The 20,968-nt window shown below is 37.9% G+C and overlaps 1 protein-coding gene and 1 pseudogene across 6 annotated transcripts in view; one reads left to right on the top strand and one right to left on the bottom strand.

Annotated features, from left to right (window-relative positions):
- AATK (apoptosis associated tyrosine kinase) overlaps positions 1 to 20,968 on the top strand; it is a 209,951-nt gene that overhangs the window by 54,532 nt on the left and 134,451 nt on the right. Inside the window, exon 1 of one of the 6 annotated variants that reach the window (XM_074224945.1) lies at positions 1 to 20,968. This exon is cut by the window's right edge and continues 14,248 nt beyond it. The exons of the other annotated variants lie outside the window; for them this stretch is intronic. The gene's annotated coding sequence lies outside the window, so the exon portion shown is untranslated. 6 annotated transcript variants of the gene reach the window in all.
- Positions 9,416 to 11,530, bottom strand: LOC141514272 (RNA-binding protein EWS pseudogene; annotated as a pseudogene).

Consider the following 20,968-nt stretch of genomic DNA (forward strand, 5'->3'; position numbering starts at 1 on the left):
CCAATATAAATATAGTATGTGGGATTACTACCCACATTGTAGAACCTCAGCCTTCTTATCTGGGCATGTGGATACCTACTTACTCTAGTGCTTGATTGACTTGTTCACTCTAGCCTACTCTCACACTGAGAGATCTATTTTTCCATTGAAGAATGATAGTACCACTCAGATTATCTTTTTTTGAAATAAATAGGTTTTTCCCACCAATTACATGTAAAGATAGTTGTCAACATTCATTTTTATATGAGTTTGAGTTCCAAATTTTTCTTTCCCCTTCCCCAAGATGGCAAGCAATCTGATATGGGTTATACATACCATTCACATTATTTTAGGGCAGTAGGGACTACCTTGTTAAAGGGAAATTTACTCCATCTACTTACCATCATGACTTCATATATTCTAATGCATTTTTTGACCTGTTCAGATATTCACAATAATGATGTTTTAGATTTTAAACAAAATCATTCACTTAACAATGAAGTAAAACAATAATTGTATTATTGGTCCTGATATTAAATCAAACGTAAATAACAAATAAGTCAGAGTTCATTCTTGCACCAGTGCTTTCAGTAACTATGAGGAAGAATGGGTGCACATTTACAAAAATCTGTCAAGGAGGCTCATGAATGAGGAAGACTGTTGTGCTCAGAGTTGCTTACAACTCTGGGATTTTAACCTTAGGTATCCTCTTACTGTTTCAGCAATTATCTATAAGAGTTCAATGAATTTAACTTCTTTTATTGCATAGATACTTCTACTGTTGAGTAGAGGCAGCTAAGTGGCACAATGCATAAATAAAATGCTGGACTTTGAGTTCAGGAACATGAGTTCAAATTCTTCCTTATAGACTTGTTAGCTGTATGACCCTGAGCAACTCTTAATCCCTCTAAACTGAGTTTCCTCAGAGGGCAGTTGTGATGATCAAATGAGATGACAGAAACACTTTAATTAGTAACTATTATTATTATTATTATCCACTCTGTATTAGATATCACACATCTCTGCCAACCTAGTCTATCTTCTCAGTGATTTCTCTTATTCTCTGCTTCCAATCTGTTCCTTTTCTACACTGGATTTCTTTTTTTCTCAGAACGAACTATAGAATCCATTATTTGCAGCTTCAGCCCTGGCTGACTCAGTTCTGAAATCTGTCCTTAACTCTCTTTCTCCCTTTTCTTCTCTTTTTTTGGGGGCAGACCATAATCAGATAAAGTACATTTGTCGTATAATCATTCCAATTTTGTTGCCTTTATCTCCCTAGTTTATAATAGCTTATCATATTCAAAACTCAGCAACTGCTTGGCTAAAAACTCTCAGAGTGTAACTCCCAGAAACTGTCTACTGTGTTTTTCTTAGAATTCTGAGCAAGCTAAACTCAGGAACAAACCTTAAAGGGACAGTACATTACAACACAATGCCTTTCTGTGCTGTTCCCACAAAGACAAGCAGGAAAATGGTAAGACTTGGAGGCAAAATGAGAAGGTGAGAGCAAAGATTTAGGGGAAGTATAGTGGAGCATGGGATGGGAATATGCTTTAGAGGGAAGATCATCCATTGTGGGATGGAGGACATAAGTTTGTCTCCTTTTCTGTAAGTCCATAAAGGAGGTCTCTTTATGAGACTCCATTCCCTACACATGGTATATCAAAAATTTCTCACATTGAAGCATCTCATTATATTAGGCTTATCAGCTTAGTGTGGTACAATGAAAAGAATGTTTTCTTTGGATTCAGAGGATTCAATTCCTTCCTTGGCTATTTCCTACCTGCACGACCTTTGGCATACACATGGGGAATATGTGTATGAGACCTCCCTGGGCCTCTGCAAAAGGAAGGGGTTGGGTTAAGACTCCTCCCACATCTAAATGTTATGAGGTTCTGATCTGTAATCCTATACTTTCTCAACCCATGGGGTTCTTATCCCTTGTCCTTTTATAAATTCCTCCATAGAAATTTATGCTATAGGGCAGTCCTCTGGTTCTGTTCCTATTTTGAGGTTCCCAGTGTAACACTCAGGTTGTTCATCTGTTACTACTTCCTATGCTGCTGTGATTGGCCCATCTCCTCTTCTGTTCATCTTTTACTAGTTGAAAATGATGGGTTTTTTTTTTTTTACTAAACTTGTGAGTGGTAAAAAAGAAAGGAAGAAAGGAAAAGCATTTATTAGTGTATAACCATTTGTTAATGAACTGCTTACCTTGTACATAGTACTAAGCATTGGGATGCAAATAGAGAAGCAAATACTCTCAGGGAGCTGCCATTCTGATAAGGGGAGATAACACACATGGGAGAGTTTACTTACAGAGCTAACAGAAAAGTCCAGCAGTGTGTATGGTAATGAATCTTCTTTGATCATTTCTATAAATAAAATCATATGTTTCAGATGTTGAACCATTTGATAGATGCAAGAACTTGGGGGGAGGGGGAACATGTATATGAGAACTTTCTTGCCTAGGTCTTCCACAGCAGTGATTGCTGAGGAGGCTAGGATTGCAGCATATGCCAAAGCAGTTAACCAGGTTGAGTTTCTACCAGGTAGTGCTCTACTGAATTTCCCCCTCCATGGCTTCTGGGGGAGGGGGGCGGTCATACTAGAAGTAGGTTCCATGAGGAGGGCCTTGGGATGGAAAATGATGCAGTTCCTCTCATTTGGGGGCTTAACTGCCCCTTTGGTAGCAGTTGATCTGTGTATAATTTTGGTGATAGTGAAGATGGTGAGGATGTTCACAAAGGTTGTTCCTTTGAATGATAATATACTGGGAGGGAAAAATGTTCTTTTATTTTAGGCTGCTGTCTCCCAGTTCCTTTGCCAGGATACTTCCCAGCTGGTTCAAAGCTAATGTGTTAATTTCTCATAATTTAACTCTCTAGGGTGGCATAATTGCACATTCCACAAAAACTGGCATCTATCACATGCCAACATCGTATCTCTGTACCATTGCATTGTTGATTTTTTTAATACCTAGCTTTGGTTCTTAGGTTTTCATTGATAGTCTTGAGACTCTTTCCTTCTATCCCCTTTGACTAGGTTGGTTGAGAGTAGGAAATGTTATGGAAAAAGGATATTAGCTAGACAGATGTTTAGGGTAACTAAAAGCCCTCTGTATCAGTTTGATTTATGAATGAGTGAGATTATTAGAGAAATCTACTTGAATTCTGGCTTCTCAAACAGAATTTTGAAGCGATACCCTGCCCCCCCCCATCTTCCATTCCCAGAACACTCTCCTGATTCATCAAGGTGTAGAGGAAAAACTTCTCTGTGCCATATCAGTGGGATTTCTGTTATAACTAAACCACAAGAAACTTCCCAATCTAGAAACTCAGATTCTAGGGTTTTCTTCCTTGATTTTCTATCGCTTTTCTCATTTTGTTACATTTTCAGTGTGCCATCTGTGTAGTAGGAGGGAATGACTTTTTGCTCCCTGTAGATGAGGTTCATGAAAAAAAAATATTTGGGAGGTTTAATGGTCTGCAGCCTAATGATACCATGAACTTGCAAAAATAAAAAAGCTACTGCAAACAGTCTGTGTTAAGAAGAAGAAGCATTCTATCCAGGACAAAGAAGGTGTAATGGTCTCACTGTACCAGGACTTAGGGAGATAACATCTGGAATGTTGCATCCAGTTTTGAGCATGGTTGTTTGTTCTTCATTTTTGAAGTGAACCAATTACATCATGGGATGATGTCTTGACTTTGCACATTAATTGGATTTAAATGAGACAGTTGCATAAAGTCATCATCCTCTCTCAAAGGCTAGTGGCAAGACAAAAATCAGGACACCTGATGATAGCCTGGGATGCAGTAGGGACCACATTTTTAAAGGAATATTGACAAATCAGTGAAGAGATTGGAGAACTAGTTCATCTGAAGAGCTGGTTGAGGGACTTAGGAGACATTTACTCAAAAGAGACTTAGAAGGAACATGAATACTTGTCTTCAGATTTTTGAAGAGCTATCTATAGAAGAAGGATTCAAATTTAGGTCTGCCACTTACTAGATATGTGATTATGGGCAGGTCACTTAACCACGATTAACCTCAGTTTCCTCATTGTGAAATAGGGACAATATAAGTTACTCACATGGATTTTGAGAAGATCAAATGAGAAAGTATATGTAAAATGTTTGCAAATCCTTAAAGTGCTATGTACACGTGAATTATTCTTATATTCTGTGTGATCCCCAGGAACAGACCTAAAATATGGAGATGGAAGGCAGATTTTGCCTCAGTATAATAATAATAATAATAATAATAATAATAATAATAATAATAATAATAATGATACTAGCATTTATGTAGGACTTTATATTATCTCATTTAATCCTCATGTCAACTGTGTGAGTTAGGTTCTATTATTAATCTCATTTTAAAGGTGAGGGAACTGAGGTATTGAGAAGTTAAATGACTTGTGTAGGCTCACATAGCTAGCAAATATCTGAGACAGTATTCTAGCTCTTATTATCTTCCTTATTCCAAGTTCCATGTTCTAGCCACCATGCCATCTAGCTGCCTAGATAAAAAAAAAACTTAATATAAAAAAATTCTAATGATCATATTTATCCAATAACAATATTGGCTGTTTTTGAAGTATTGAGCTTCTCTAAACTGGAAATGTTTAAGAGGAAGATGACTGTTGTGTTAGGGATGTTGTACTAGAGGCATTTGGGTGGTACAAAGGCCCAGAACACTGGACCTGGACTCAGGAAGACTTGAGTTCAAATATGATCCTAGACAATTTCTAGCTGTAAGATCCTAGGCAAGTTACTTGACCTCTGTATGCCTCAGTTTCCTCAAATGTAGAATGGCAATTATAAGATCCCCTATCCCTGAGGGTTGTTGTGAGAATTACATAAGATAATATCCTGCATGGGTTATGGGAGATAGAACTAGCTGACCTTTAAGGTTGATTCTAACTCTGAGATTCTCTCATTCCCTAAAGTCCCAGAATGATGATATACAGAAATAAAGTATTATTGTTTTTAATTCTGTTTGTACTGGCCACACTCTTAACTCAGCAGAAATGCTGGCCCAAGTTGCATGAGTTCCTTCCTGAGCTGAAATCCTGTTTGCATCACACTGGGTTTGGGTGGTTGGGTGCGTGAGAGTGACTGAGCAGAGAGAAGTTCCTCCTCAGGTTCTGATCTCCTGCCATCTCTTTTCTTGTCTCCCTTCCCATCCCCCCCTCCAAAAGTACATTGCTTACCTGAACAGAGGTTGCTGCTGGCTTTTAGTTGTTTCTTTAGAATATGGAGGTCCCAAGGAAGTCGAGGAGGAGGAACTGAGAGCCAAGCTGCCTCTACTGATCTCTGGGGCTGCTTCCAGTTCATCTCCTATTTTTCTGATGTCATGTGAGCATGTTTCTGTTGGCTTTATAGTTAGAGTGCAAAGCAGATAGGTGGCCGATGCTTCTCACTTAGTAGTTTGTGTACTTAAAAATAATTAGGTTTGTAGGGATCTTGCTCCAAAATCCAGGATCCTTTTGTAGAATACTGCTGCCTTAGTATATCTTTCTCTAACTTTGTCTATCCTAGTTGGCCAACAAAGTCATGCTTAGAAGGAATTCTAACATGTCCACAAGCCAAACAAAAGTAAAGAATTTTGTAAATAAAAAATTTTAAAAAGGTCTCAGATTCTACTGAATGTGCAAGAGACTTGGGTGGGGGAGGAGGAGTAAATTATCTCCCCCCCTTCTTGAACTTCACCTCAGGTGTCTGCAATTATTTAGTATCTTGGAATTATAATAGTTGATATTAATATTGCACTGTGGAGTTTGCAAAATTTTGTGGGTTTTTTTTAATGTGCTGCCTTATTCATACTTTACAACAAATTTGTAAGGAAGGGACTATATTTTTGCTCTCCCTTTAAAGATTGAAAACTGAGGCTTAGAGAGGTTATTGCCTATGGTCACACAGCAAAGTGAGTATTAAAGACAGGATTTGAACCTAGGTTTTTATGACTCTAGGTCTATTATGCAGGTCTTTACCCCATTGTACCCTTTTTGGTTTAGAGCCTGAAGCTTAAAAACCATCTGATTTTTGCAGATGAGAAAACAGGCTCAGGAAAGTGCATAAATTTAGAGCAGGAAGTAATCTTAGGGATCATCTCATTTTATAGATGAGAAAACAACTCCTAGAGTGGTTAAATGACTTGCTCCAGGTGATAGAAATAGTGACTCAAGTGGCACTGGGATTCTGACTTTGAAACCAGTATTCTCTCCACTGTATCACACTGTACTGTCCAAGGTCACATAAGCATCTAGTAGCAGAGTCAGGATTTGAAGTCATGTCTCCTGACTATAATGCTCTTTCTGCTACACGTGGTATTATTTTGTCTTTGTTTTGTGGTAATGATTGTGTGAAACTATATGAAATGAAACTATTTGTGTCATTATGGACCTTCTTTTGTATGACAAATGAAATACCTTCACTCTTGTCAATAAATAATGAATGGGAAAAGTCCTGAACATTATTCTGGATGTGGTAGATAGAGAGGAAGAAGGGTTGGGGGGAGGTTTCATAATGCAAAGTGGTTATAGTTATTGTTACTCTATGTGTTTGCATGACAATAAAACCCAGTGTTAGTAATTGTGATATTGTTAGGAGTGTTGTTGGAGTTTGTTGGCCTTGCTTCTTCAGAGTCAGTCTGCTATTTCCACAGTGGAGGTTCCTGGTGTTGAGAATAGAATGTGCAACAAAGGAATAGTTGTGTGTAGTTTTGGTGGGAGTAGGGGAAGAGATCCTTTTCAATGATACTATTTCTAACTTCTGCCCTAGATGTTAACAGACCCCTGCTGAGAGAGTGATCAGTGTTTCTGGCCATAAGCCAAGTAAGAATAGCCACAAGGCTAGAGACTTAAATTAATTTGTTTATGTTCTAATCAGCAAATTAAGTTGAGTGGAGAGTATTTAGTAGTCTAAGCCTTTATGAAGCATAAGTTATATGCAGAGTGTTATGGTAGATACAAAGTTTAGTTAAGTCATGGTTCCTCCCTTTTTAGTGTTTATAGTCAAATAGGCTAAGACACCAATAGAAATATCTAAAATAAACCATATTGAGTAAGAGTAGTAGAGGAAGGTGGATGATACAGTGCAGTTTTCCAAAACTTTTTTTTCCCCCTTCATCTCTTTCAAAAGCAATAAAATGTTTTGGGAAACCCCAGGGTAATTTTTAGTGCACTACTTTTAATATTCTGCAATTATTTACTGCTTAAGGCACCATTAAAGAATTTTTACCCTGAACCCTATGAACCAGAGAAAAATCTCCAAGGGTTTCTTAAGTCTCAAAATAGGAACCACTGGTATAATGGCTAGAAAGCCAACCTGAGAGGTAGATCTGGGTTCAGATCTCACCTCTGACACATCCTGGCAGTATGACCCTAGTTAATCACTTAATCCCTCATTGCCCAAGCAACTCAGTTGAAGAGAACATATGACAAGAGGAAGTTTCTTCCTGAGAGCTATTGAAGAAGTCATAGATCTGGAAAAAAAAGGAAAAATTACAGAAGCATAAAACAGGAGACTTTATAAGGATTTAGGAGGAGATCACAACTAAATAGGAAAATCATTGAGGAATGCATGGAGAGCTTGTCCTTGGGTTTAAAAGAGTCAGCTTTAGAGCTACAAGGTGGATAAAATATTGCTAGAAAGTAGTTCATTTGGGAAAAGTATGGTGATTTTAGTGGATTGTGACCTCAGTATCAATAATGTGTGAGTTTTAAAAAAAATCTTATTTTTTAAAAAAGGATTTTTTTTATTTTAAAAGATGCATTCAACAAATATTTTATTGGTGTACCAAATGCCAAGCTTAACAAAGCACTTTATTTACAATGAGGTGCTAATACAATCTCTTTATAAAATGTGAACATCTTCACATTCCATCCTTTAGCATAGTTTTGGAGGCAAGGTAAGCACTTAATAAATGTCTGTTAACTAGTTAACTGACTGATAACTATCTTGAATGAAAGTAGAGGAATAGTTTCAAATTGGGTGGGCTAAAAATGAGTCCCGAAGGCCTGTAAAAAAGCCAAACCTTTAAAAAGCTATGCAACCAGTTCTTTAGTTCAAACCATCTGTTAAAGGAGAATCTAGACTATGAGAGGGAATTGCACCCCTTCCATTGGTGCCTCTTGAGGGGAAGCCCTCAACCAGTAGAAGCAGAGACACATCCCAGACCGACCTGGATAGAGGAAAGCAATCATTAGACAAAAGCAGCTCTGAGGGGTGTGGCCTCTAGCTGCTGAAATGAGAACTGGTTACCAGCTCCTCAAAGCAGAGCTAACTCTGGAAATTGAGAGGCAAGCAAGAAAAGAACAAACCCTGGGAGCTCAGCTGAGCAATCAGTCCAGTAGAGACCCCACATCCAGTGGGGGACTTTGTCAGGACTCTGAAAAGAGAACAAGGACATTGGGACCTTGCATTATCATAGTTGAGTTGTTACTATATCATATATATTTCCTACCAGTATACTTCAGGACCATTGTATTCTGGGACCACTCTTCTCATGCCTGCTGTGAGAATTAGTGACTCTTTGGGAGAAACTACTCTTTTGACTAGGTTTGTGTAGAACTTTCCAAATGTATATATTCAAAATTGCCCATTTTATGTCTTGTGATCTTCTTTATCCCTTTTTTGGTTAAGAATTCTTCCCCTGTTCACAGCTACATAATTTATTTCCTTCCCTGTTCTTCTAATTTGAGAATATGGGTGCAGCTAGGTGGTGCAGTGGATGGAGACTGGCCCTAGAATCAGGAGGACCTGAGTTCAAATGTGACCTCAGACACTTAATAATTACCTAGCTGTGTGGCCTTGGGCAAGTCACTTAACCCTCCATTGCCTTGCAATCACCTAAAAAAGAAAAGAAGAGAATATGACCTTTTATTTGTAAGTCATGAATCCATTTGGAGTTTATCATAGTATATTATATCAGATATTAGTCTAAACATAATTTTTGCCACCCTTTCAAATTTTTTCATTAATTTTTGTGGAATAATAAGTCCTTACCTAAGTTGTTAGGGTGTTAGGGTTTATTAAATATTATTGACACTTTGGTTCTGAATATTTTGTAACTAATGTGACAGATTCCTTTGATCCCTCTATCCCATTGTTCCATTGTTCTATTTTTTTTAAATAGTACCATATAGCTTCGATGATTACTGCTTTGTAGTAAAGTTTGATATCTGCTACTGCTAAGCTTCTCTTTCTACTTTTTTATTAGTTCCCTTGACATTCTTTTTTTTTAGGTTTATAAACATTTGGAATTTTATTTTAAAAAAAACATCACAACCATCAACATTGTTACAGTTAGTTCTCCTCCTGGGTCTCCACACAATGATATTTGAGCATGCTAACAACAATGGTTTCTCATTGGTTTATTAGTCTTCATTAAACAACCATCTTAAAAGAAGGAAAAGAAACTACCATTTAACTTGTTTTAATGTTTCTCCACAAATGGTGAAAAATACTAAAGTACAGACAAGGAATAATCATAATGTTGTGGCCAACATTATAAATATGGAATTATAAATTTAAAACATTTTCTGGTTTAAAAAATAAATCTGGTAGTAAATGCAGCTCTGCGGGTTTTCTGCATCTAGTAGGGCCGGTCTCTAAGCTCCTGACGGTGCTCGCCTTTATCCATCTTTCCGGGTCCTCCACAGCCTCCTCTTCTGCCTCCCATTTGCTCCATGAGAGGTCCAGGGGGACCTTCAGGTCCTCCTCTTCTTCCTCCACCATGCCTCGACCTCCCCGAAAGCCACCTCAATCTCCACCTCGACCTCCTGAACATACCGCTGGGACCTCCACGGTCCATGAGGCCGCCTCTCCCACCCCTCATGCCACCAGGGCCACCTTGGCCACGGTCACCACCTGGAGGTGGAAAGGGTGGTGGAAGAAATCCCTCCGGCTTTGGGGCCTTACACTGATTACACTCTGTTCTCCAGGCAAATTTCTGGTTTCCACAGCCTGGATTTGGGCACTGCCAGTCCCCTGCTCTGTGCTGAACATTCCCTCCCCCTGAAGGGTTTCCTCGGGAACCCCGGGTCCTCTTTGGTGGAAAACCTCCCCTGTCTCCTCCTCTGCCTCCCATGCAATTCATGGGACCTCCTGGTCCCCCTGGTCCTCCGGGACCTCCTCGGAGAGGGGGAGGCATCCCTATGCCTGGTCATTGGAGGTTTCTTTCGAGCAAGAGATACTTTGAGTTTGCTCCCTTGGAAGTCTTTCCCATCAAACCATTCTACTGCAGCCTTTGCAGTAGGTGGGTCGTCATCATAGGATACTTTGGCTTTCCGGTTTCCTTGTCTAAGTAAATGTTTATCATCGGCTGCCCAGTCCTTTTGTTCATCTTGACAACACCACACTGTTTGAAAAAGTCTGCCAGCTCGTCAACAGTCACATTTTCATTCAGTCCCTGTACATAAATTGCACTGTTATCCGAGTCTTCATCTGGATCTACAGGTGGGCCTAAGTCAAGGTCTGGTCCTTCTTCCATAGGTCTACCAGGCTTATTGAAGCCACCTCGCTCTCCAGTGCTGCCCATTCCACTGCGTCCTCCTCCTCCTCCTCCTCCCTGCCCACCTCTGCTCATGCCTCCACAATCAAATCCCCCTCTTCCCCTGCCCCGGTCATCAGGGCCACTCATGCTCCGGTTTTCTCCAGGTCCGGAAAAGCCTCCAGACTCCTGCCCATATACACCCATGCTACTGGGATGGTCCTGCCGGAATGCACTCTGCTGCCTGTAGCTGCTGCTCTGTTGGCTATATTGACTTGGAGCCTGGCTGTAGGATCCAGTTTGGGGGGGATAACTAGTGGGGGGCTGCTGCCCATAGCTGCTCTGTTGACCATGGCTACTCTGCTGTCCATAGCTGCTCTGCTGCCCGTAGGTATTCTGCTGGGAGTAACTGCTCTGATCGTAACTAGTTGACTGGGTAGAGGAATAGGTTGGAGGATAGGATGGAGGTGCAGTGACTGGCTGCATGGGGTAGCTGCCAGGCACCTGTGGGTAACTGTAGTTGCTCTGTCCATATCCTAGGCTGGGCTGGCTGTAGCCTGCTGTACTAGATTGAGGTTGACTAGTGTCAGTGGGCTTGCTACCATCCTGGGGTCTCGCAGGTGCGGCGGTGGCTGGCTGCTGCCCATAAGTGGGATAAGCAGGCTGGGTGCCATATGCAGACTGGGCTGCATAGGATGCCTGGGTGGTTGTGACTGTAGCAGTGGTGTTGTTGTAAGCCCCTGTTCCATAGCCTTGCACTGTAAGCTTGAGGTGCAGTTGGTGTAGTATAACCTGTTGGAGGCTGTCCATAAGAGGTTGAATATGCAGTCTGCCCATAAGTTGCAGTTGTCTGAGCCTGTGTATAGCTGACATCAGTGGGCTGCCCATAGGTTCCATAACTTTGTTGCCCATATGCCTGGGTGGTCTGTGCATATCCTTGAGCTGGCTGGGCTGCATAAGCACTGTAGCCCTGCTGGGCTGCAGCTTGACTGTAGGTACTATAGTCCGTGGACGCCATTTTCTCTCCTTCCTCCTCTTTGTTCTATCAACCTCCCTTGACATTCTTAATTCTTTTGTTCCTCCAAGTGAATTTTGTTCCTGTTTTATTCTATAAAATAATTCTTATTTGCTTGATTGGTGTGGTATTCAATAGGTAAATTATTTCAGGTATTATTGTCAATTTTATCATATTAACAGGGTCTAAACATAAACAATTGATTCTTCTCAATTATTTAGTTCTGTTTTTAAATGTTTTTAGGCATACTCAAGTAATTTTTTTTTTTAGTTTTGCAAGGCAGTGGGGTTAAGTAGCTTGCCCAAGGCCACACAGCTAGGTAATTATTAAGTGTCTGAGGTGGGATTTGAACTCAGGTACTTCTGATTCCAAAGCTGGTGCTCTGTCCACTGTGCCACCTAGCACCTCGTACTCATGCAATCCTTATGTGTCTTTGTAGGTATACTAGTTTTCTTTATAGTTTATAGCAATTTTAGATGGACTATAACTTTCTATTTATGGAATGCTTTAGTAACTATTTCAGACTTCTATTGCCATAGTATCTCCTTGGTCTGGGTCTTGTAATGGGCTTCATGCTACCTCTTCCTTCTATGTTTAGTAGGTAATTTGCAGAAAGGCAGATAGATGATTTTTGTAGGTTTTATATCCTGTTTACCAAAATTTCTAATTAACTGCACTTAAATTTTTGTTGACTCTCTAAGGTTTCTCTAAATTTGTGATAATATCACAAAAAAGTGATACTTTGTTTCCTCTTTTATTAGGCTTATTCTTTCGATTTATTTTTCTTATCTTATTGCTAAAGTGAGCATTAATCAAATAACAGTGGTAGCCATGAGTGCCCTTGCTTTGCTTCAGCCTTAATGGAAAGGACCCTTTTTTCCATTATAAAAATGCTAACTCTTGTTTTTTTCAATAGATGCTATATTAAGAAATGTTATATTTATTCCTATGCTCTTATCTACTTTTTTTTTTCCCCCAGTGATCACCTGGAGAACTTCCAGAGGAAGGATACACCAGATTGAAGGGTCTTGAGTTTATGTCATAGAAGGAAGAAGGGATGTTTAATGTGGAGAGAATTTAGTGGGGCATAATAGCTCTCCCTAAATATTTGAAAGACTTTCATGTGGAAGAGAGTTTAGGCTTGCTTTTCCTTTACAGGGGGAAAACTTTAGAAATGGGAAGTAAATTGCAAGGATTCAAAAATAGACTTGATAAAAGGCAAAATTTTTATAACAGAGCTGTCCTAAATGGGTAACCTCAAAGGGTAGAAGTTTCTCTCCCATTGAATATCTTCAAGGGAAGATTATGTGACTACTTGTTGGGTATGCTGTAGAGGTAATAGTTTTTTTGTCCAGATATGAATTAGAACCCTTCTATTTCTGAGATTCTTTGAGGCATTCTTTGAATTTCCCATGATTTTCTAGAGCATTTGTTTGTCCACATGCATTTTGTTATTATTTTATTGAGTTCTGTAAAGAGTACTTTTGATAATTTGATTCATATAGCACCATGTAAACATACTTTAGTATTATTGTTATTTTGTGTTATATTGTCACAGCCTAGCCATGAGCACTAAATATATTCCTTCAGTTCTTTTAACATGCTTTTTCATTTTTTTAAAGAATATTTTGCAATTGGATCTGTATGGATATTGAGTGTGGCTTGTTGATTTATTCTCAAATATTTTATGCATTTTGTAGGTTAGAATTGGATAGCTCAAGTGAAGAGCAAGATCATTTAAAAAAGAGAACACAAATTAGGGAGCACACTGGACGTGAAAGTACAGACAGAGAATAGGCTATGAAGATTAAATACTGAATATAAGGAAGCGGGATTGTTAGTGACATAGGTGGAGTATGGAAGAAAGATGGATTGAGGTATGAGGAATTCAATTCTCTTATCTCAGAAATTACTAGACATAATTTGGTCTATATGTTGGACTTTGAAATTTTAACTTTACAAAGTTCCTAAACATTTATTAACTACTTGCTGTGGGTAAAGCAACTGAGATATAAATAGAAAAGTGAGATAATCTCTGTTCTTTAAGATTTCCTGAAGGCTTCATTTTGATTCAAAATTGTCAATATAATCAGCCTAGGTGGGAGCTACTTTTTTCCCCAACTGCTAAGTGACCAGTTACAGACTGTTGGTATCTACTACCTGAGAATTGGAAGTAGACAACCTCTGCCATGAATCTGGCTTCATCTCCATGCATAGTAGTATTTACGGAATGGCTTTGAGTGAATGGGTATGGGTAATTGGGAGTGGAAAAGGTACTTGGCTTCTCAGGAGAACTCCCTCCTGTGAAAGAGAGGTGAAGGTGGAGGTATAGGAAGATAGGTTTAGCTAATTCGCCCCTTTGACTTGCCTTCTTTGCCCCACCCTTGTCTTCTTCCCCTTAACTAAAATGACCATTAAGAAAAAAAAGGCAATCTGCTTAATTTGCTTGTGAAATTCCTTTGATTGTCTCCTTGCTTAAATGCCTTCCATTAGTTGTAGTTAGTATTTATCCTGACCAGTAAGATAATAGCTGCCTAACACATGATGATGTTTGTCCTTCTTTTTCAAAGACTATGACATCAAGGAGGTGATGCCATGACAAGCACATGAACTGGATTTGAGTGAGGGGGTACTATGCTAAGTTACCAGCCTCACTTTCTCCTTCAGAACCATCTGAGTTCAGTAGCCAGATATGAATCAGAACCACTGAAGATGGCCTTGGATGCAAGGCAATCAAGGTTAAATGACTTGCCCAAGGTCACATAGCTAGTAAGGGTCAAGTGTCTGTGGCCAAATTCAAACTAGTCTTCTAGACTTCAAGCCCAGTGCTCTATCCACTGTACCACTTAGCTGCCCTGCCTGATATAAGTGGTGAGAAATATGTAGGAGTAGGTAGACTTTTAGGTGCATGATATACTGGGTCTGTGTAAAATGACTGGTGTGGTCCTTTTAAGAATTATGTTAGGAAGATGCAAGCCTGAAGTGAACTGAAGTTTCTGAAAAATGCTAATGACAACAAAGAAGGCATAAAAAATATGTCCACAGCATGAAGAAGAACAAGTCTAGTGCTTGGGTTCAAACAGTAAAGTTTAAGAACAAACATAGTAATGAAGAAAATCTATAAAAGAAGGAAGAAAATGTAATGACATATTTGTATAGTGGTGGAGGGGAGATTAATTTCCATTGAATAAATTGAAGGAATTATCTAGGAACAAGTTAGATAGAGATGTGCAGCATATATCTATTGCATTTTAATTAAAATAATACTTCTGTGAAACTAAAAAAAAGATAATTAAAAGAAAAATATCCTGAGAAAATATGACAAAGGTAAATGAAAAATTTTGACATCCAAAATTTATGATGAAATTAAAAAAAGTTACAGTGATAACTCTCATTTCCCAGCAGATAAATTATCAAAGGAAATGAATAGACAGTTTTCTTTTTTAAAAAAAATAATTATTATCCATTGTTTTTATATCTGTTTTATTCCAAATATACCCTATCTTCACTCTTCCCCAGTGAGCTATCCCTTGAAACAACCAAAAAACCCAGATTAAGGAAAAAAAAAGCATAAGTAGACAATTTGAAAAGAGGAAACAAATTGTTAGTAATAATCACTCAAAAAATGCTCAACACTACTAATGCAAAAGCAAATTAAATCAACTTTGAGGTTCCACCAAACATCCATAAAATTGGTAAAAATAAGTAAATGAATGTAAACTAACTCTTACATGAAACTCTGATTTAGAAGGCTTTTGTTGAAATACGTTTGCCTTGTGCATTACTGGTAGAATTGCAGGCTTATAGAGGCTTGTAGAGACTTTCTGGAAAGTAATCTGGCAGAACTCTGGCAAGGATACAAAATCAACATACTTTTTGATCCAATTATAAATTTGTTAGGCCTGCACCCTTATTGTGATATCAAGAACAAAATAGAGCTAATTGTTTAGAAATTTTCATGGCATCATGATGCAGTCCTTAAAAAAAGCAAAAAACAAAGCAGTCCTTAAACCTTGTTTGTTCAACTGCAAAGGAACAAACAAAATGTGATAAATTAATTTAATGAAATTAAAGCAATTAACCAAAAGCAGTGGAGATGGGCAAACACATAGAATACAAAGAGATATAGAGAGACATTAATGTAATAATACAAAGTGAAGAAGGCAGAGCCAGAAGAGTGGAATATAGGTGGTCTGTGATTGTAGGAGAAAAGTGAATGAGAATGAATCTATTAGGTGATTTTTCTTAAGCACAGGATTGACTGTGTCAATTTTCAGTATGCTAAAGGGCCTTTTAGTTATATCTCCCTAATCAGATACAAACTCCTGGTGTTTTAAAGCCCTATATAACCTGGATCCCATCTACTTTTCCAGGCTTATTGGATATTATTCCCCATCACACACTCTGTAACTAGCCTTCTAACTGTTCTACACACATGATATCTAGTCCTCATGTCTGTTTCTTTGTATAGATAGTTACCCCATGTCTAGACTGGGCTGCTCTCTCAGCCCTACCTCTTAGAATCAATTCCTAGCTTTTACTTAAGTACTTGGCTCAAGTACTAACTTCAGTTTGAGGGCTTTCCCAATTTTCCTATCTGCTGATACTTAACCTGCAACTTATTTATGCGTATGTTTATGATTCTCCCTCAATAGAATGTAAACTCAAGCTCAAAGACCAGTGTTTGTCTTTATATCCCTCCTCCCCCCCAACACCTGGTGTTTAATAGATGTTTAATAAATAACTGTTGATTTGATCGACTTAAAGGGAGAAAAAATTTGTTATTTAGCAAGTATAACGTTTGAAGTATTAAATTTATAGTGATGCTGAAATGATAGATTGGTTTAATTGATTGACTTAAAGGGAAAAATTGGTGATCCAGGGGCGGCTAGGTGGTGTAGTGGATAAAGCACTGGCCAGCCCTAGAGTCAGGAGTACCTGGGTTCAAATCCAGTCTCAGACACTTAATAATTACCTAGCTGTGTGGCCTTGGGCAAGCCACTTAATCCCATTTGCCTTACAAAAAACCTAAAAAAAAAAAAAAGAAATTGGTGACCCACTCCTGAAATCTGTGCCACAGGGAATACAGGTGGGTGAAGCCATTTGAATGTCCACATTAGGTACATCACCAATATAGTGAGCACTTGAGAATGGGAAGGTTCTAGATAGTAGGAGGTTAACAAACCCAAGTCAGAAGGCAGTGCTGTGGATGAGATAGGGAGACCCAATCTCCAAAAAAAAAAAAAAGATATTTTGTCTTATTTTACCTTTGTCTTCAGTTGGTTTGGCAGTGCCTTAACCATAGTAGATAGTAAACATTGACTAATTTGAATTGAGCCAAGGTAATCCATATTCCTAGAAAGGGCAGTATTCAAGACCAGCCTTAGCTGAACCACCAGTTAAGTTTAGAAGAGAAGCATAAAGGATCAAAGGAGTTCTAGGAATATTGGAAATATTTGTAGCATCATGTTGAAATAAGTGCCCTGCTTACCAAAGAGTACTTTTAAGGGAGCAATACTTATTTGAATGTATTTGTTTTACCAAAATGTTTTGATTTTTCATTTGTTATATGTTTATTTTAGATGGTTAGAATCCTTGAGGTTATATTCTTTTTTTATATATTCTCATTATTCTCAACTCTCAATTATCTGTGCCAGTGAAGGAGTTTATAGTGTGGATAATTAGACATATGGAGGTTGAGATGCACACAGGGCACACAGTTTGTTTAATAGGCACTTGGTATTATAGGCCTAGAGCCTAGAAAAGAGATCATAGCTAGATGTTTGTTGTTCAGTCATTTTTTTCAGCCATGTTTAACTCTTTGTGATCCAATTTAGAGTTTTCTTAGCAAAGAATCTGGGGTAGTTTATCATTTCCTTTTCCAACTCTCTCTCTCTCTTTCTTTCTTTCTTTCTTTCTTTTTTCTTCCTTCCTTCCTTCCTTCCTTCCTTCCTTCCTTCCTTCCTTTCTTTTCTTTTCTTTTATCTACAGGATCCTTCCTTGTTGCCTATAAACAAATCTAAGTTTCTTCCATCCTTAAAATAACCTCACTAGAACTTATGCTGAGCAGCTATCAATTGCTGCCTTTCTTCCCCTCCTCAGCTAAGCTTTTTTTTAAAAAAAAGCCATCTATAATTGATGCCTCCACTCTCTGTGCTCTCAACTCTTTTCCAAACTCTCTGCAGTCTTTCTGACCTCATTCAACTGAAACTGCTTTCTTCAGAGTTATCATCTTTTCTTAATCCTACATCTAACCTCCTCTTTTAAATTCTCATCCTTCTTGACCTCTCTGGAGCATTTGCCACTGTTTACCAACTTCTTCTCTTGAGTACTTTCCTTGATGGATTAAAGAGTCTCCTTTCTCTTTATTTTCTTCCCACCTATCTTATCTCTTCTTGTCCTTTTTGCTGATTTTCATCCATGTCGTGTCCACAGATTGTGTGTCCTTCCATTTCTGTGCTGGTCTCTCTTCTCTTTTTTCTGTTATACTATCTCACCTGGTGATCTCATCAGCTCCCATGAGTCTAATTATCACCTCTATGTAGACTCTACATATGATTCCCAGATCTATTTATCCAGTATTAATCTCTCTCTCCTGAGCACCAGTCCCACATCTCCAGCTACCTGTTAGACATTTCAAATTGGATGACCTGCAGGCATTTCAAACTCAACTTATACAAAATGGAATTCATTATCGTTTTCTGCATTCTCTCCACCTCCCAACTTCCCCATTCCTGTTTTAGGGTACTACCATTCCTTCTAGTTACTTAAGTTTGAAATATTAGAGATATTCTTGGCTCCTTCCTCTCACACACTTCTCATATCTAATCTGTTGTCAAAACTTACAATTCCTTGTTGTGCACCATCTCTCCCATATGTCCTTTTCTTATGATTCTCTAGGGTTAACTCAGTATTTCTATTATATGTTTTGTTTTGTATATAATTATCTCTTCCACATCACAGTGGTTAGGGGTACAGCACCCTACAGTCCGGAAAATCTTCATAAAATTTCTTGGCCCTCCTTTCATACTAGAGAAGTCTGAATTTTTTCTTTTTTTTCTCTTATGTGGTGTTTACAGTATTTTATTGTAAAATTTGGGTTGCTATGATACAAAGGTATACATGTGTTTTATACATATCTGTCTTTCTAAACCTTTTCTCGGTATTTGCTGACATCACACATCACCTGCAGTTTCTGCAAAACTCCCCCAAAATTCCTATTTAATTTTTTTATATTAAACCTCATATGGACCAACACTGGACAAAGTCATGATGTGGAAGGGAAAACTTTATTCTGTTTTATATGCATGGTCCTCTTACCTTTTTCATTAGAATGTAGCTCTTTGAGGGTAGGGACTATTCTCCCCCTCCCCCAACCTTTTCTTTTCCTTTTTCTTCAAGTGCTTTGCCCTTATTGGTATATAGTAAGCACTTAATAATTGCTTATTGATTGGTCACATAGATTTATATTTTCAGAGTCATATTTAATTTTTTCTTCTCTCAGCTACTCCATTGCTCCCTAATTAGTTGTCAAGTTTTATTGATTGCATTTCTACATCTTTTTTATCTCTCTCCTTTTGTGCAATTGTATGACCCTTATCCTACTTTAGGCCCATATCACTTCCTGGAGTAGCTTCAGAATTGGTCTCCTTGTTTCTAGTTTCTCCCCTTCCAAAATCCATTCTCTTTACAGCTATCAAATTAATATTTTTTTTAAGACACAGACCTGACTTTGTTATTCTGATTTTAACAAACATCAGCAAGCATGAATATTTCCAGAATTTCCCCAGAAGGGAATTATACAGGGTGTCCCAAAAGTCTTAGTTCAGTTATAATTGTTTACTTAAAACTGCACTAAACACATTCTGAATCTCTATTATGTATAGTTTGTATCGATTTGCTTATGCATATATAATAAATTTAACATTTGTTTCAAAATTATTTACTTGTCTCCCTCAGAATCTCCCTCAGTTTTCTTCTATGCATTTAAAATGCTTTTCTTTTTTCTTTTCTTTATGTTGCCATCCCTCACCCTCCATCTACCGCCTGTCTTCCATTTCCTGGTTTGGCTCTTCTCACTTTGCATTAGTTTATACAAATTTTGCCAGATTTCTAATTTTAATCTTTCCTGTCTTTTTTTTGGTCTTAGTAATATTTCATTACTTTTGTATATATACCTTATTTGCTCAACCACATCCTATCTGATGAATATTCATTTGGTTTTAAGATCTTCGTTGTTTTAAAAAATGGTGCTTTGATTATTTTTGCATATATGAGGTTTTTTCTTTTTCCTTTGATCTTTTTGTGAGATTTTTCCTAGTAGTGATATCTCTGGGCCAGAGGGTATGCATAATTTAGTAACTGTATGGGTATCATTCTAAGTTGCTTTCCAGAGTTATTGGACCAAACCCAGTTCCACTTTAGTTCATTAATATACTTGTTCTCCCACTGTGCCTCTTTAACAGTTGTCATTCTCCTGATCAGGTAGAACTTCAGAGGTGCTTTAATTTGCATTTCTCTTACCATTAATGATCCTGAGAATTTTTTCATCTGTTTGTTAATATCTTGAATTTTTTCCCTTGAGAATTATATGGTCAAAATGCATTTATTAACCAGTCCTTCATATATTTTGAATCTCAGACATGTATCAGAGAAGCTTGAGGCAAATTTTTTTCCATTTAATTCTTTTAATTTTAATTTCATTAAATTTATTTGTGTGGATTTTTTTCAATTTTCTGTAATCAAAATGGTCTGTTTTATCTTCAGTTAACTTATTTGGCTGCTGTTTCTGGGAAAGGTGTCTCTTTCTTTGCACCTCTAATTTATTGATGGTATCATCTTTTAATTTTATATCATATGTCCATTATGTGGTATATGGGTGAGATGTTGCTCTAAAGTTCTTTTCTTCCAGATTGTTTTTGCAAGTTTTCCAGTAGTTTTTATCCCAGCAAGTCTTTATCCCAATTGTTGGGGTCTTTGTGTTTATTGCATAATTTATTCTACTATGTTTGTTTACTTCCATATTGTCTGTAATCTGTTTCACCAATAGACTTTAGTCAGTACCAGATAATTTTGCGGATACCTGCTTTGTCATATAGTTTGAAGTCTAGTACTCCTAAACCCTTTTTTTCTTTCTTTTCTATTTTAACTTCTCATGTAATCCTTGATCTCTTGTTCCTGCAGATAAAATACAAAAGTATTTATTAAGTCTTCAGTATATGAAAGCCCTTTGGCTAAGATGGGGATTCAAAGAAATGTGAAAACAGTTCCTCCCTCAAAAAACTTAGATCCCAATGGAGAAGCTCAGTCATTAACAGCTGAGGAGATGAGTGAGAAAAGGTCTCCTGCAGAAAATGGGATTTGTGCAGTAAGACTAGAAGGAATCCTGAGGTGAGGAGGGAGAAAAATCCAGTCATGTGGCACAGCCGATGCAAAGGCTTAAGAGATGAGAGATGGAGTGTTCTGTTTGAG

Source organism: Macrotis lagotis, chromosome 2, assembly GCF_037893015.1.
Source record: "Macrotis lagotis isolate mMagLag1 chromosome 2, bilby.v1.9.chrom.fasta, whole genome shotgun sequence".
Lineage (NCBI taxonomy): Eukaryota > Metazoa > Chordata > Mammalia > Peramelemorphia > Peramelidae > Macrotis > Macrotis lagotis.